The sequence below is a fragment of the Garra rufa genome, chromosome 2 (assembly GCF_049309525.1).
Source record: "Garra rufa chromosome 2, GarRuf1.0, whole genome shotgun sequence".
Classification (NCBI taxonomy): Eukaryota; Metazoa; Chordata; class Actinopteri; order Cypriniformes; family Cyprinidae; genus Garra; species Garra rufa.
In genome coordinates, this window is record NC_133362.1 from 28,504,989 (window position 1) to 28,521,865 (window position 16,877).

General features: G+C 35.5%; 1 protein-coding gene across 1 annotated transcript in view; it reads right to left on the reverse strand.

Annotated features, from left to right (window-relative positions):
• Window positions 1-16,877, reverse strand: part of nrg3a (neuregulin 3a) — a 426,896-nt gene that overhangs the window by 171,766 nt on the left and 238,253 nt on the right. The window lies entirely within an intron of this gene.

Sequence of the window (16,877 nt, forward strand, 5' to 3'; positions counted from 1 at the left end):
CCTGCTCTCTCTCTTTCTCTCACTCTCCAGAACTCAGATCTGGCGTTCATCCAGTCTAAACATAACCCTCTTTTCATACATTCTGTCCTCTATCACTCGCTCTCTGTCCATTCATCCATCCATGCCATGTTCCACTGGCCCTAGTCCAGTTCTAACAGTGTGTTCTGTCTTGATTAGCATTTGGGGTAAATATCCACAACTCCAGTCCCACTGCTAAAGAGCATTAGCCTCTTTAGCAAACAAACATGCCAGGGAGTCTATGGAGCGCTCGTCTATAGGTGCCAGGATGAAAGCAAAGCTGTTGGGACCCCAACCTTTCAAGCCTTTCTCTCATTCTCACTGTCCCACTTCCAGTGTTTCTGTCTATTTTATCTGCTGGCTTTGTAACACTTGGCTTTCATCATAAAGCACAGAATTAGACAGCCTCTCATGAGAAAAGCTTGACTAAACGTACATTTTGGCAAAGACTGAAATGCTTAGTACTAGGTACAAATCGCTGGAGTTTTGTGGGTAAAATATTTACTAAAAGTGGGTTACAGGCTTTAAAAAGGTGAACAAACCTTTAAATAATCCACATTTTAAATGCCATGTTGTCAGTAAAATTTAAGTAAAATGAACGGATTTTAGTTTGACGTACTTGCTCATTTTATGCAAATATGTTTAAAATTTTGGCATGAGTATGTTTTTGAAAGAAGTCTCATGTACTCAACTGTTTTTACGTAATCAAAAATACAGCAAAAACAGCAATATTGTGAAATATTATTACATAGCAAAATACACTACTAGTCAGATTTTTTTTTTTAAAGAAGTATTTTCTCCTCACCAAGCCTGCATTTATTTGATCCAAATTACAACAAAAAGTAAAATTCTAAAATATTTTTACTATTTAAAATAAATCAAATATTGAATGTATTTTAAATATATACATTTTAAAATGTAATTTATTCCTGTGATTTCAAAGCAATATTTTAGCATCATTACTCCAGTCACATGACCCTTTAGAAATAATTCTAATATTCTGATTTGCTGCTCAAAAAACATTTTTTATTATTATCATCATCATCATCATCATCATTTTGATCAATTTAAAGCATCTTTGCTAAATAAAAGTATTAATTTGTACTATACTGTAATTTTACTACATTACTCGAAATTTAAATGTAACAAGATCCTTCGGAGATCATTCTAATATGCTGATTGTTGAAAATACTGTAGCTCCTAGTTTTTATGATTGCATTTTTCATAATTCTTTTTTTCTTCTTTCAATTTTGACCAATTTAACGCATCCTTGCTGAATATAAGTGAACATTTCTTTTAAAAAATGTCTGACTTTTTTCTCACAATTACCCGTTTATATCTTGTAATTCTGAGTTATCTTCTCGCAATTCTAAATTGTGAGATATAAATTCTCAATTGCAAGTTATAAAGTCCAGTTCTGAGGGGGAAACATTTATATGTTCTCAGAATTCTTGCAATTACTTGTTATATAGTCAGAATTGTGAGATATAAACTCTGACAAAAAAGTAAATTCTGACTTTATAACTTGCAATTGAAAGTTTATATCTCACAATTCAGAAAAAAAGTCAGAATTGTGAAATAAAAACTGTTTATTTTTATTCTGTGGTGAAAATGGGCTTCCATAATATATATAATCCATGACACAAAAAATAGTGTCCAAATTCAGAGGAATCCTTGCTGTCAGTCACGCATGAGCAGGACAGAATAGGGACCTCAGGTCCCCTTGCCCTTATCTGAACCTACATTGCGTAATTCGTCTCCTTCCTGACAGAGGACCACATCACCTTTCATTTGAAGAGCGAGGTGAGTGGTGCTTGTGACTAATGCTGAGATACTGTTGTGATAGACACAGCTGTAAGTGAAGAGCAAACCAAACTGTACACCTCTGAAAGAAAATGTCCTATCTCTAGAGTATGATGTGTGCTCTCTAAATGTCACACAGTGTGCTCTATGCACACAGAGACAGGTGGCACTGCAAATGATTCGCTTTGTGAGGGAAACTGGGAGCTTTAAAAGGGGGAAACTCTGCTGCTAATTAAACCATAGATTGCTGGATAAAGTGCATTTTGAGAGCATCAAATATGCTCTATTATCCAATAATGGGAATTTTCATTGTGCATTACACCAAACTGTTAATCAAGATAAAACATTAAAATAGTGAAATGTACGCCAGATGTAATTTCACCCTCCCAAAAAGATAATTTCCCCTCTTCAGAGTCATTGTAATGTTACATGTTAATTTGTTTGTGCCCCCTTTATAGCATTATTTTTAATGCCTGGTGCAATTTACAATTAGCATCACCTTCAGTACTGATGTTGCTGTTAAGATATTACTATTCAGAGCCCACTGCTGCCAAAAATATTAATCATTAAGCACTTTTACTCTAATATAACAGACACTATTATGCAGTGGTGTAGGTTTCAATTAAACTTGGGGGTGAAACACCACTTGTGAGTAGTGCCAGGAAATCTAATAATTACACCCTTACATCACATGTATCCAACCTGGTCTCATGACAAAAACGTACCCATGGGAACATTTTTTGAGATGCAAAATATGTACCAATAAGCATGGGCGACATTTGACTCTTGAGTCAGGGGGGGCAAGAAAAAAAAATCAGATGTAAGCATTAAAACAGTGCCCTACGGTATTGCAGCACATCAAAGCAGTCAATTAAAGCGCTGCACTTCAGCCCGGGCCGATGGGCCCTGACTTTTTTTTACACCCCAGGGCTACGGCTTCGGGCCAATTTTCACGTCATAGTTCAGACCCGGGCCGGCATCGGGCCTGTTTTAGGCTTCTCCTTATTTTCATAATTTAGACATCCATCAATTATGGTGAAGAAAAAAAATGCCGCGCTGGTGGAAACAACACGAAACTTCACTTTCGCTTTCACTTTTGAGACCGACTCAGACACCGTTTAGTGTGCTTTAGCGCAGCTGAATCCACGTTCAAGCGCACACAATAGGCTAAAACTAGCCCCAAGCACCGGCAAAAATAAATAACAATGAATGTGTCGAGGAAAGAGTAAGGACATAAATGAATTATTTATTAATTAATTTGTGTATTCTGAGTCAGTGTCGCAAAGATCCTGACTCGCAATCTCCTCTTTGGACGCGCCTTTAGAGAGAAATTCATCTTTACGGATTACATGAAAGAGTTTGTGCTTTTGATTTGTTTTATTTCATTAAGTAATAATTTAAAGCTTTCTATAAATGTATTTATTATGTCTGTGAGGCATGCATTTCGCTTCATTTTGTTAAGCACTCCTGTTCAAGAACCAGACGGCAGAAAGCACATAATTTTTGTTTTCCTTGTTTTATAAAAATGCTGTAACGTTTTTTTCGATGTATTACTGGTACTTTGTGAGCAAAAATGACGGATAATTTTAAATTGCTTCCAATGAAAAAAATGCAAGTGATCGCGCTGGTGCCTCGATGTCCTGCAAGCTTTAGCTTCCACTTTCTGCACAAACTATGCGCATATAGCGCACATTTATTTGTAACTTTTAAACTGCCATTGTTTTATACTTGAACTGTTTTATATCTATAGATTTCATTTTAGGCAATTGTGATGATTTGAGAAGGCAAACTGATCAAACAGACTATGATCAGTCTTCCGCTGGGCGCTGTTCGGTAAATATATATATTTAACGAATAAAAAATGCTCCAAGCGTTTTTCTAAATTAGCTAAATAAAAAACGAAACTAAATATAAACATTTTGCCATTACATACAAAACTGAACTATTTTATAGCTGAAACAGTAAGTTGTTTTGGGAGAAGGGGAAAATATATTTTTATCCCGTCTATTGCTTCACCGTTATTTCGAGAATAAACCCAGCGTAAATATGCAAATGTCACTCCCAAAACATATCAGCTTGCATGTGCCGAAAAACGAAAGTTTCATACAAATTCTAAATGGATTATAGCCTGGAAAGTGCAAAGCACGCTCCCCTTATTATCACTAAAATTTCATAGAGATCTAACAAAATTCCGTTATAATTAATAAAGCTCTCTAAACTACACAATTAATATTTTATTTACATCGCGTCTACACTCAAGATTATTCACGAGCGCACAAAACGGCACTTAATAAAAACCGATCAGGCGCTTTCAGCAGTGAGTGAATTCTGACAAGACTGTTCGGAAACAACAGATATGTCTGTGATTGGCTACATTGCTCAACGCTGCAAAAACACGTTGGATAGTTTGCCAGATCTTCAATTGCTTTGCTTTCGTTTGAGGGTTATATAGCACCGTCTAGTTCCCAAGTACAACCGAGCCTAAGCTTGGCTAAAGCAGTTGCAGCGGGGCTGTCGAGGATTCCATGACTAACCACAGGGGGGGCAACTGCCCCCCCTTGCCCCCCCCTAATGTCGCCCATGCCAATAAGTATACATCACTGTAGTTTCCAACAGAAATGTCTACTGAGTGGCGCTAAAAAGAGTATTCTTTTTTTTTTCCCGGAACAGATGAACGTACATAAGGTATGTTTAATGTGACATTGGTTTTGTACGTGTCATTGCGGTTCTGACTTGAAATGTCCGTTGAGTGGCGCTACAACTCTAATGCTCTGTGACGGTTTAAAATAATGTACCATCTACACTATACCTTAACCTACCTGATAGTATGAACAAAAGCGAATGTGACGTAAAAATGCAATCGCAAACATGTAGTTTTAGCTTGTTTTTCGATCTCTCATCTTTCAGCCCTTTCATCGTGAGTCATGTTTTTCATCGATTTCGTATCCAAGGATTTGTCATCATAAGTTCAATTCCGTGTTGGCTGAGCTACCAAGCAAGCTTTGTTACATCCGGAAAGCTAAACATATGGAGCTGCAATCATAACTGTAATCATAACAGAGCTGTTTTACCGCCTCTAGTGGACATTTCTGTTAGAAACTGCAGTGATATGTACCTATTGATACTTATTTCGCATACCAAAATGTTCCCACAGGTATGTTTTTGTCATGAGATCAGGTAGCATGTATCAGTGTTTCAGGCTGTTTATACGTAATATACACACACTAGTCTCTTTTTCTCACTAAAGCTGCATTTATATTCACATTTCTGCAGTATTGTGAAATATTATTTCAATTTAAATTAACTGTTATATTTCGACAAAAGCTGATTTTTCAGCAGCCATTACTCAGTGTAGTGATGTTTCATTAATGAAAAACTATGATGAAAAATGTTCGTTGACAAGCTGTTTTCCCATTGGGACAAAACTAAGGTCAAATATAGCTGCAAGCAGCAATTACGGGGCCAAGCACATCAAAGAGAAAATGAGGAGCTAAGGATGGCATGGAACACCAGGCCAACTGCGACAATAAGTAAAGGAAGCCATTATAAGATGATTTTAAATAATGTAGAACTCCTAGTAATATGATTTAATAGCTTATCAGGTTTGACCAACAGGTGGCGCTGTTATCAAATCGATGTGGTGTGTTTAGTGTGAGGGGACAAAGGCACACACAAAGTTTGGTGTCATCATGTCAAAGCTTTGCAGAGATAAAGCCTCAGAGTCATTTTGGCATCAGGCCTATAAATTTGTAGCAGCGCTGTACGAAAACGGTTTCATCTATCAACATGACATCCATAGCTTTTTGTCAACACAGTCTGAAGATGATCTGACTCAATTTTGGTGAAAATCTGACAAATGGCCTAGGAAGAGTTCGAAAAAGTAAGTTTTCAACATAAATCAATAAGGCAGACAGGAAGATTGGCCAACTATGGTATAATTGTTATCTATGTTGTCGGCATGACCCAAGGAATATTTTGAGACCACTTTTAAAATAGGCTAATGCAATTAATAGTTATTGTCATTTTTGGAAATTTCATAATTAATGGTTAATGAGTGGCATATTACTCTTGGCGCTGTTACCAAATTAATGTGGTGTAATCAGTGTGAGGTGACAATGCCACATACAAAATTTTGTGCAAATATGTCAAAGCTTTGCAGAGATACAGCCTCAGATTCGCTGATGGGCTAGACAAAAACCATTTTGTATATTGACACGGAATCCAAAACTTTTTGTCAGCATGGTCTGAAGATGATCAGAGTGAAATTTAGTGCAAATCGGACTAATGGTCTAGGAGGAGTTCAAAAAAGTAGGTTTCCAACGTGAATCAAAATGGCGGACATAACTGGTATAGATATTTGCGGCATGACCTAAGGAATTTTTTAATGTCACTTTCATTACTATAAACCATTTTAATCAGTTATTAGCATTTTTAAAAAAATTCTTAGAACTGCCACCAAACATTTTGAGTACTGTCAGGGCATGGTGCCGAAGACACATACCGAGTTTCGTAACGATACATCAATGCGTTCGTAAAATATAGCATTTTATGACAAAATTCAAAATGGCTGACGCCCAAAATGGCTGACATGGGAAAATCGGATATTGTTCGACACGGTATGCTCCTCTGAATGCTCCTATGAATCTAATCAAGATTTTTGGCCAAACCATTGAGATGTTATAAGCAAAAATAGCTATTTTTCATATCTCCTGACCACTAGGTGGTCAAAACAGGGCAGGTAGCCTCAGGTCATGCTTGTTATAACACAAACCAAGTTTAGTCTTAATACGCCAAATATTAACTATAAAATACATTTGACACTTAAGACTAAGACTAAAAAGACTAACACTAAGACTAAATGAAAAATGGCTTACAAAATAAACACTAACTCAGTGTCACATGATGCTTAAGAAATCATTCTAATATGCTGATTTGGTACTTGAAAAACATTTCTCATAATTAATGTTGAAAACCGACAACCTTTTAAAGCTTAATTTACTGGCACCTCTCATTAAACTCAACATTGATTATACAGACAAACACATGGTCGGGGGTGAAAATTCACTTCTTTCCAAACACTCAGGACGAGAAATACTCAAAACCAAAAAACTCAAACAACATAAAAACGCACAATCATACAATCAGAGTAATAAATAATATTGGCTCCAGAGTGTTTGAACACTAGTTGTTCTCAAACATTCATTCAAAACTGCGTAAATATCCAATCGTTTTTAAGATGTTTATTTTAGGATCAATATTTCAGGGCTTTTGATGGCATTATCAGACTGAAAGACATCACAGTGTCAGTATTTGTGTAAAAGCAGAAATGGCTGCTATCATCTGCTAAAAATCCTCTTACGCTGTACCTGGAATATGGCTATAAGATGACACCGCATATGAACAGAATATCAATTGTGATCCCTCTCCATCTATCTATCTCTTCCTGCTCTCAGCACAAAGCATACATCACTGCGATTTCCAGGTAGGACAAAATACAGTGACCTGTCACCATTCATAACAGCCAACACCCTTAAGGAATCTTTCAATGCACGTTCACAACTTCTTCACCTTCCCGAAAGCATCATCAAAAATGACACAGGAATCTGTTTGTTTGAACACATATCCATCCAGAGGCTATAAGCTCTGGGTTGAATGTACCGTGAGAGACTAGAAACGTATAGAAACGTACAAATAATCTGGAGTTTTTTTTCTCTCAGCGCATGCTGTGAATGTGTCGAATCTGTGAGACATGCGAACGTCAGCCGGGGGCACATGATGGAATTGTCTTAACAAATCTGAAAGGAAGCCGAGTTTCATTTCATCACCTCTATAGTCCTTCCTGAACTCCCTCATGGCTGTGTTGGCTGTCTTTGCATGTGAGCAATAGCGTGAATTTCTTAATTAAGCTCAAGAGGAAGTTATTACTTTTGGGACAAGCACAGCTCTGTACTTACTGGCATTGCCTCAGTTTCTCTACACATGTGATAATAGAAAGATAGAAAATGAGAAAGAAAAAAAGAAAAATATGTGTTTTCTGTTCACACTTTGTTTCTAACAGGTTGTGTAAGCACGTGTTGGGGAGTAACTAGTTACATGTAACGGAATTACGTAATTTAATTACAAAATAAATGTAATTGTAATTAGTTACAGTTACTGAGAAAACATGTGTAATTAAATTACAGTTACTTCTGAAAAATGCCAGAGATTACAAAGGGGATTACATCTGAATTTTTCACACACACTCACCCCCACTTAAAGATTTATTGACTTCTTTCATAAATTCCATTGAATGCTCTAAAATGAGACACCAATGTTTCAGGAGTTTAGGACACAGAATAGGACACTTATTCGATAACTGTTTTATTTCCTATTTGGGTTTATAAATAAACCCTGTCATAACTATGCAAACATTTAATTTCAAACCCAGTATCACAGCTATTAAACTATTTCTCACGATGTTATTTATGTTATGATCTTGTTATGACATATAGTGCAACTGCGCTCACGGTGATCCTAGTTTGATTCCCGTCTCGAGGTCCTTTGCCGATCACGCTCCCCTCTCTCCTCCCAGCTCTTTCCTGTCATCTCTCTACTGTCCTAACACAATAAAAGGCATAAAAAGACCCCCCCCCAAAAGTAAAAAAAAAAAAAAATAATTAAAATGTGGAATGCTTGATTCTGATTGGTCAGTCACAACATTCAGGGCAACTTAAGTCAGTGCTATATGCTTGACTCGCTCTATTGTTTCATACAAACGCAGCTGCTGCCTTTTTTTGTACATTGTAATGGATTATAAGATAACTAACAAATTAGTACTACTTCCTTAATTATTTATGTGGTGAAATGTTGTGTAAGAAAACTGGTCAGACTGCACTGTATACCTAAAATGTCTATTTTAAACTTGCCGTTTGCTAGCAACTGATTTCTTCATGGAAGCTTTGCGTTCAAATATTTCAACTCGGATCAGTGTTTCGTGTCTAATAATTTTGACCTAAACATCTAAATAATCTATGAAGCAGTTGTGTAATAAGTGGGATAATGTTGTGGATAATGTAGCAGGTTGTTACCACAAAATAAAGATGTTTATTATTCCTAACTTTATTCAAGTGATGAAGGATTTTGAAAGTCTGACAATAATCAATGTTGAGTGCTACTGTAAGATTAACTCTGCCTGGTTTAAATGTTTCAAAATGAATAACAGTTGAAAATATAAAAAAAAAAAAAATAGAAAAGTAATCAAAAAGTAATTAAATGTAATAAGTTACATTACTTTTATAAAGTAATTGAAAAGTTACACTACTTATTACATTTTAAATCAAGTAACTTGTAATCTGTAACCTATTACATTTCCAAAGTAACCTTCCCAACACTGGTAAGCACAAGAAGTGACGTTTTTTTTTTTTTTTTTTTTCCGACTGTAATGTGGGACAAGCATTCTGGGGCTCGTCTGATTGAGGATAGGAAGTGACACATGGAGAGGTACTTGCTGTGTTGTGTATAGAGATTCTGTGTTGGATGATGATTTGTGCTGGCAAACGCCAGGACTAGGGGGGAAAGCTCTGCTGCAGAAGGGAAACCGCTGTTTCCCAATGTGTAAAAACCAGCACAAAATCTACGATAACAGTTCTGTTTGCGTGAAACGAGAGTTTATTGAAGTGCATTCTGGGATACGTTCTCGGAGGAGCAAGAGAGGGAGGGCGTATGAACTCAAAGGATTCAGCTTTCTTAGAAAAGCAGCAATCAAATAACAGGCCTGTCGTATATGCACTGAATTCTATATCAGATGGAAGTGAAGATTTTTATTCAAAAACAAATTTTGACCTTGTTTAATGACTCTCTGGTTTCAATGTGATATGCACCGATGGCTTTTCGTACACAAGCTAAAGATAAATCTCATTCAATAAACAAATAGAGCGGAATGAAATAAGGGGTGATGGGTCAAAAGGAAATCCTAGAACAATAAGCTGTGATTAAAAATTCAGGTGGTGGTTATATAAAAGTACATATTAAGCAATGTAGGTCAGTCCTACTATATTGTACCACTAATATGACACTCTAATGGTTTTCATTTCTGAGGATTCCATTAGTTCACTCAAGGCTAAACTCTGTCTGCACCATAAGAGTATGGTTAAAGTAGACCACTCTACTTGTGTAGTATATTCCAAGTTTTATGAAGCCATAGTATAAATGTAGGAAAAGAGCAACATATAAAGGCATCATTTTGCTTACAAAGGTTTCAACCTCAGCCTGCTTCATACTACAGTGATGTTTTATACATTAGCTCATCCATGAACATGATTTCTGCCTGAGTCCCATCGAATTGCATGGGCTGTGGGACAACAAAAATGAAGACAACAACTCCCATGATTCCACACTCAATCATGGCCACATTAAACTACACCTTTGTTTCTTTGTTTGTTTTGAATGTGCACCCTCTAGTGTCGAAAAGTATAAAATGTGCCCTTAAGTCATTATGCACTGACAAATTATTCAAACATTTTTATTGTCAAGATGTATTTTGGGTTGATGGTCAGCAGACACAATGGTATTTTACACGTCAGTTGAAAATCACATATATTTAATTCAATGGGATTTGAGAGGCATGGAAGAGGGGAAGATTTGAACAACTTTTCTTTCTGTTTCTTATCTTTGATAAACACAGAAATTAAAACTTTTATTCAGCAAGAATGCAGTAAATTGATCAAAAGTGACAATAAAGACATGCATATTGTTACCAAAGATTTAAATAAATGCTGTTTTAATTTTTTATTCTTTAAAGAATCCTGAAAAAAAGAAAAGAAAAAAATGTATCACAGCTTCTCAAAATCATGTATCACTGAAGCCTGGAGTAATGCCAGTGACAATTCAGCTGTGTTATCACAAGAATAATAATAGAATATAATAGAAAACGTTAATTTAAAAATGTAATAATAAAAGCAGTCCTGCTGTGCATTAAACAATTTTTAAAAAACATTTTAAAAAATCCTACCAAACTTTTATGTATAGCTTTAGAGCATTGTATGCGTGATATAATGTAATGTAATATTATAATATCATAAGATTAGCTATATAATTTCCAAATTAGTGTGAGAATGTACCAAGAATTAAATTTTGGGGTCCCAAATAAAAGTCATTACAATGACATTTTCCTTACAAGCCCTGAAGCCTTTCTTTATGGCCTGAAGTCAGGCCATAAAACACCAAAGAAATAACCCAACTACAGCAGCAGCAGATGAAAGGACACTATTCTATGCTAGTTTTGTTAAATCCGCTTATCACAAGGCTAATCACAATATAGATGTTATATAGACCTTTTATAACGTTCATTTGAGTTGAGTACAGTGCAAAATGATTTAACAAATTATATCATAAGTATTAAACAAGAGCCAAGCGCCAAATACCTCTGCCAAATGTCCTTTTCCCCTGAACGTGAAAAGCCATTTAACAACTTCAAACAATCTCAAGCACGAGCTGCTTCATTTTTGATAACGCCGAGATGAAATCATTTTTTTTCTCAATTAGATTTTCTTTCTACTCTCATTTCTGCGTGAGAGATTGGGTAGAGGCTGACATCTCTCATGCTTTCTAAGTTTCTCCCTCATGAGCCCTGATTTCTTGCGTGAGGCAAACAGAATCCTTTAATGCAGTGGCTTCATTACACAGAATTATGAATCTATCAGAAAATGTGATCAAAACAGTCTTAATGAGACAGACGATCTTAAATATGTGCTGCAGTACTACTAATACCATGAGCAGATAATATATTATACCCACTCTATCCAACAGTATCTAAAAAATGAAAAATGCACCTAAAATATTAATAAAGGTTCTAAATAACGGTAAGACCGCGTCTGCGTCGGTTCACTGTCTACTAGCTATGACAAGGGAGCCTCTGATTCCATGCGTCACGCTGGCAAAGGATAGCAGTCACCAAAAAATAAAACAACAAAGGCGCCCGGGAAGCTGAGACCTGAAACAGGACATGGTTGGCGGGGAATTATGAACGACAGCTGTGTACCATCACTTCCTGCCAACATGCCTTAAAAAAGATGTTCAGTGATCCTGAAGTTCTTCAGGAAACAAGCAGTTCGCAGTGTTCTCGTTTTGCAGTATTCCAGTTGATTCGGAGGAGGATTTGACAAGTTCTCCCATCCCTCAATGATCATCTTGACTTGTCTCACTGAAGGGTCATGCTTACTAACTTTTCCCAAGCAACCTATGAACTCCAAGAATGTGGGTGCTGTCAAACTGCAGCACTCGGTTTCAGGTCTCATTCTCATCCACTGAAAATACAGTAGGACTTGCACAAGCACAGAAACAGCCATGCAAATGTTTACTTTGCTATCTAAATGGTGACATTTCATAGACTTCTATTGTTGTTGTTATTGTTTTATATATACAGCTAGTTAAAAAAATAAATAAATAAAAATAATAATAATAATAATAATAATAATATAACTCTAACACTGTGTTGACAGTTTGACAATTACTCAGCCTCATGTCGTTTCAAACCTGTAAGACTTTCGTTCATCTTCAAGACACAAATTAAGATATTTTTGACGAAATCCAAGAGCTTTTTGACCCTGCACAGACAGCAATGCAACTGACATGTTCAAGGTCCAGAAAGGTAGTAAGGACATCAATAAAATAGTCCATGTGACATCAGTAGTTCAACCATAATTTTATGAGGCTACTTTCTGTGCACAAAGAAAACAAAAATAGCAACAAAAAAAAAAAAAAAAAACAAGGCGCAGAACATGCGTGGTATTCGTAAATGCATATCGAAAACTTTGCACACAAAAAGGATTCTCATAGCTTCATAACATTACGGTTTAACCACACAGCAAAAATGCCAGTGTACATTTAACTCAATTTGAGTCAAATTGAACACTCCTAAAATGTATATATGACTCCCTCCGTTTAAAAAAAAAAAAAAAAAAAAGCATTTCATCCTCCTTTAAAAACAAACCAACAAACCAACAAAAATCATGCCAGCAACTACTGAGCCTACAGGTATGTAGAGATCTTTGTTACATTGGTAAGTTAGCTAAAAGGATAAAGACAATTCTTATTTTATGATATAGTCATTTTATTTCACAATAACAATTTAAATCATGATAGTCATTTTTATTTTATCTTTGTTATTAATAAGAACATAGATGCATATAACAAATTAGAGAACAAATACAATAAAACAAAGTTTAAACAAAGAAAAAAATTGTATTTCTTCCCAAAATCTGTTTTATTTTTTTCAAATTTTGTTTTTTTTCCATTTTAATTTTTCTAGACTCTATTTTAATGGTTACATTAAAAAATATAAATTAAAAAGCTAACTTACACAATTTAACAGCAATTTACTAAAGTTGAACAAAAAAATCATTTTTAAGGCCCTATGAAATATGTTGTATTTTTTTTCTTAAATTCACTTTTATTTTTATCATATTATTTTCTGAATTAGATTTTAATAGTTTCATTAAATTCTAATAATCAAAAACATGTCTAATTAATTTATAAAGATGAATTAGATTTGATAAATAATTCATTTATTATATTATATTATTAATTTTGTGTTTTTACAATTTTCATGTAAATAATGTTTTCTGTTTGTTTTAATAATATTTTTATTAGTAGTAGTAGCACTATCATTACATTGAGTAATATTTCTGTCAAGTTAGACTGAACTTTTATTTTGATGGGTTGCTGTTAAAAGACTTTTACGTTTCTGTTTGTATATGATATGACAAAATATCTCAAAAGTAACGGTAAAATACTTATGTACACAGCAGTTCTAGAGATTATGTTTATGTATTCATGTACTCATATATTGAGGCGGCAGATTTTGAAAACTGTCATATGCGCTTCAGTATGTGTGTAGTAAATGAATTCATTAATACAGAGATGTGCAGAGCGTGCAGAATTTAAATAGACGTTAAATTCTGTGATATTCCGCATTATACAGTAAAGTCAGTTTTTATGACTGGATCCCGCGGTAATCATAGGGCCCTGAATAAACAGTGTTTTACTCAGGAAATTTGTCTCTCATCAAAACGCATTCTTAAAGTACCGGTACTAGTAAAATGCATAATCATATCGTTTTTCAAAAGCAGGGCATTGTGATACCTTTTTAGTACCGGTATATCGTCCAACACTAGTCCTTAATACCTTTCTGGGCCTTGAACATGGTAGTTGCATTGCTGTCTATGCAGAGTCAGAAAGCTCTCAGATTTCATCAAAAATATCTTAACTTGTTCCAAAGATAAACAAAAGTCTTACAGGTTGGAACGACATGAGAATGAGTAATTAATGACAGAATTTTCGTTTTTGGGTGAACTATCCCTTTAAGATTGTCCACACCAGACATTGTAAATCCATTTGTCCTTTGTCTTAGAAGTAGCACGAGGACTCTGAGTGTGTCAGAAATAGAAAGCAGCATCGTTTATGGACAGGGATTTTATGTTTCACATCACGTCGCATCCAGTGTAGACACCATTCCTGATTACGTAATAGATTCAACTGTCTTTTGTCATGTTTGTTTTTATTTTTATACCGTCTTTACATTCTAGGACATCCCAAACTGAGATTTTGTCAGATTTAGCTCACTTCTGGATATAACAGTTAACACTGTAAATCTATCTCTATCTATTTTATGTTTCCTTCTTTTCTTATATCCCTCTCATTTCCCAATTTTCTTTCTATGCTGTAAAAATTTGATTAAGTAAACAAGGCTGAACAAAATGTATTTTTTTTGTATTGTTTAGAAGTTCTAACAGATTTCAGAAGCGTTGCATGTTGATGCAGTTTTTCTATTCAACAAGCACAGCAGGTGAGTTCGACTAATACACTTTTTATTGTCGTTAAAATGGGCTTATACAACAGCAACAACAAAAAAAGGTTTTGTGGTTCAGTTCCATTTACCATCTTTCCAGGATGGGCCATGGCAGAAAAAAACAACAGTCCCATTCACTGTTTGTCTGTGTTATTTACACAGCTGTTATTGATTTTGTCACATTTAGGTTGTCAAGGTGAGTTTGTTCCTCTATTTTCAATGAGGGTTTATTGTAACCCTTTCTGCACTTTAGTACCAAGTGTTTTTTCCTATTGTTCTGCCAATAGCTCAAAGAAAAAGCTCTATTACAAGTCTAAAAATGAAGAAAACAGAAAAATAATTTAAATCAAAAAGGCCCCACCACCAAAGATGGCAGATCAAGACATTTACATAAAATTACCAAGTAAATTAACTTAAATCAGTTTAAGAATGACAAGCAAAATGTTGCTATTAGTTTTTTTTTATTAAAAAAAAAAAATGCACTCATTTTTCCATTGCATTTCATGGCTGGGAGACATGATGGTGGGTTGCGTCAGCTTTCCTCTGCTGCTTTTCTTTATCGTGGTGCTGGGATGATTTAAGTGCAGAAGATAGAGAGAGTTGTATTTCTAAAGGAAGCCCATGGGGAACTCAAGAGCGCATGCCTGCCTTTGTACCAGCTGGCAGTTCAGGGCTCAGAGAACAAAACAGGGCTAAAGAGAGCGGAGCTGCGCCTAGAATCATAACAAGCAGTCAATAACCATTATAAGCTGATAACAGTCCCCATGTCCTCTCTGACAGATGTCTTTTTTTGAACAGAAAGCCATAGGGGAACACGACAGGAGCTAAGAGTGTGGCAACAAAAATAACGGGTCCGAGGAGAGCAGGTCCGAATGGACCACAGTATTGTGGTGTGACTTTGTTGCCTGTGGGTCAAATAGAAAGACCAGCTTCAAGTCCTTAAAATACACTCAAGTTGAACTCGACAAGTTAAAAGTTGAAGTCTTAAAAGTTCAATAAAGTGTAAAAACAGCTCAGGTAAAGCATGACTCTGTATCATCACTTAACCTCACTATTGACTTTAAAAGAAAATGATTAAATTTGTAATGACATGAAGGTAAGGAATTCTCACTTTTGGCCAAACTGTTCCTCTTAATGTCATCTCAGATATAATTCAAGTTCTTAACACAATTTAGAAAAATGGCAAATCAATTGAGGATGGTGGTGTAATCCAACAGACAAATAAATGCCAAGCTTTATAAAAATATGATTCCTAGTCTACCTGTCTGTTCCTGTGTTAACGTCTCAAAAAAAAAAATGTTTTAATGTTTCATTCTAACTTCTTTAATTAGCACAGCGGAGCCCTTGATTAACACGTGGAAGAAGAAAGAACATGTTGACGCAAACAGCTCACACGCTAAAACATGAATAGAGAGATTAAAATAGGATAGCTAAATGAAGTGAGTGACACAGAGAGACAGAGACTATAATCATACTTATAATAACGTATTACTGTAGACATTAAACTATGTAACAAGAGGAGCCTATTGAGAAAGCCAGGTGAGAGGTGAAAGATGGTTAGAAGAAAAAGCGCGCACACACTCAAACCCATCATAAACATGCATGCAGTATACCCTTTAAACCATCTTCTCCCCTGCGGATTGAAGTTATTTATTTTCCCAGCATTCCTATCATCAAATCTCTCTGTGAGCAAAGCCAGCGAAAAATTACCCCTAAATAATTCCAATGGTCTGCTGTAGAAAGGTTAATGAAGCAATTAAAAGTCTCTTTGGAGAATTAAGAGGAAAGAGAAATCAAGAGTGATCAAACAGAAGTCAGCAGACTCCGCTTCCTGTTGCCGTCAGGCCACAGGTACACATTTACGCCTGCTGTGAGGGGACATGGAATGTTTGCTGCATGGTGAGTTCAGTGACATCTGAGAAGTCTGACATGCGTCTAATCTAATCTAATTAATCGGATGTAATTGAATAAATTGTACATGAACATGTTCATGTTTTAAACAATCATTAGATGTGAACTGAACCCTAATTTAACCTGGAATAAGTCTGGAGGAGGTTCATAGAAGTAAGGCTGTATTTCAGGCTAATTACTCACCTTCATGTTGTTCCAAACCTGTAAGACCTTCTTTTATCTTCAGCACATGAATAAAAAGATATTTTGATGAAATCCCAGAGATTTCTGACCCTGCATAGACAGCAACGCAACTACCACGTTCAAGGTCCAGACATGT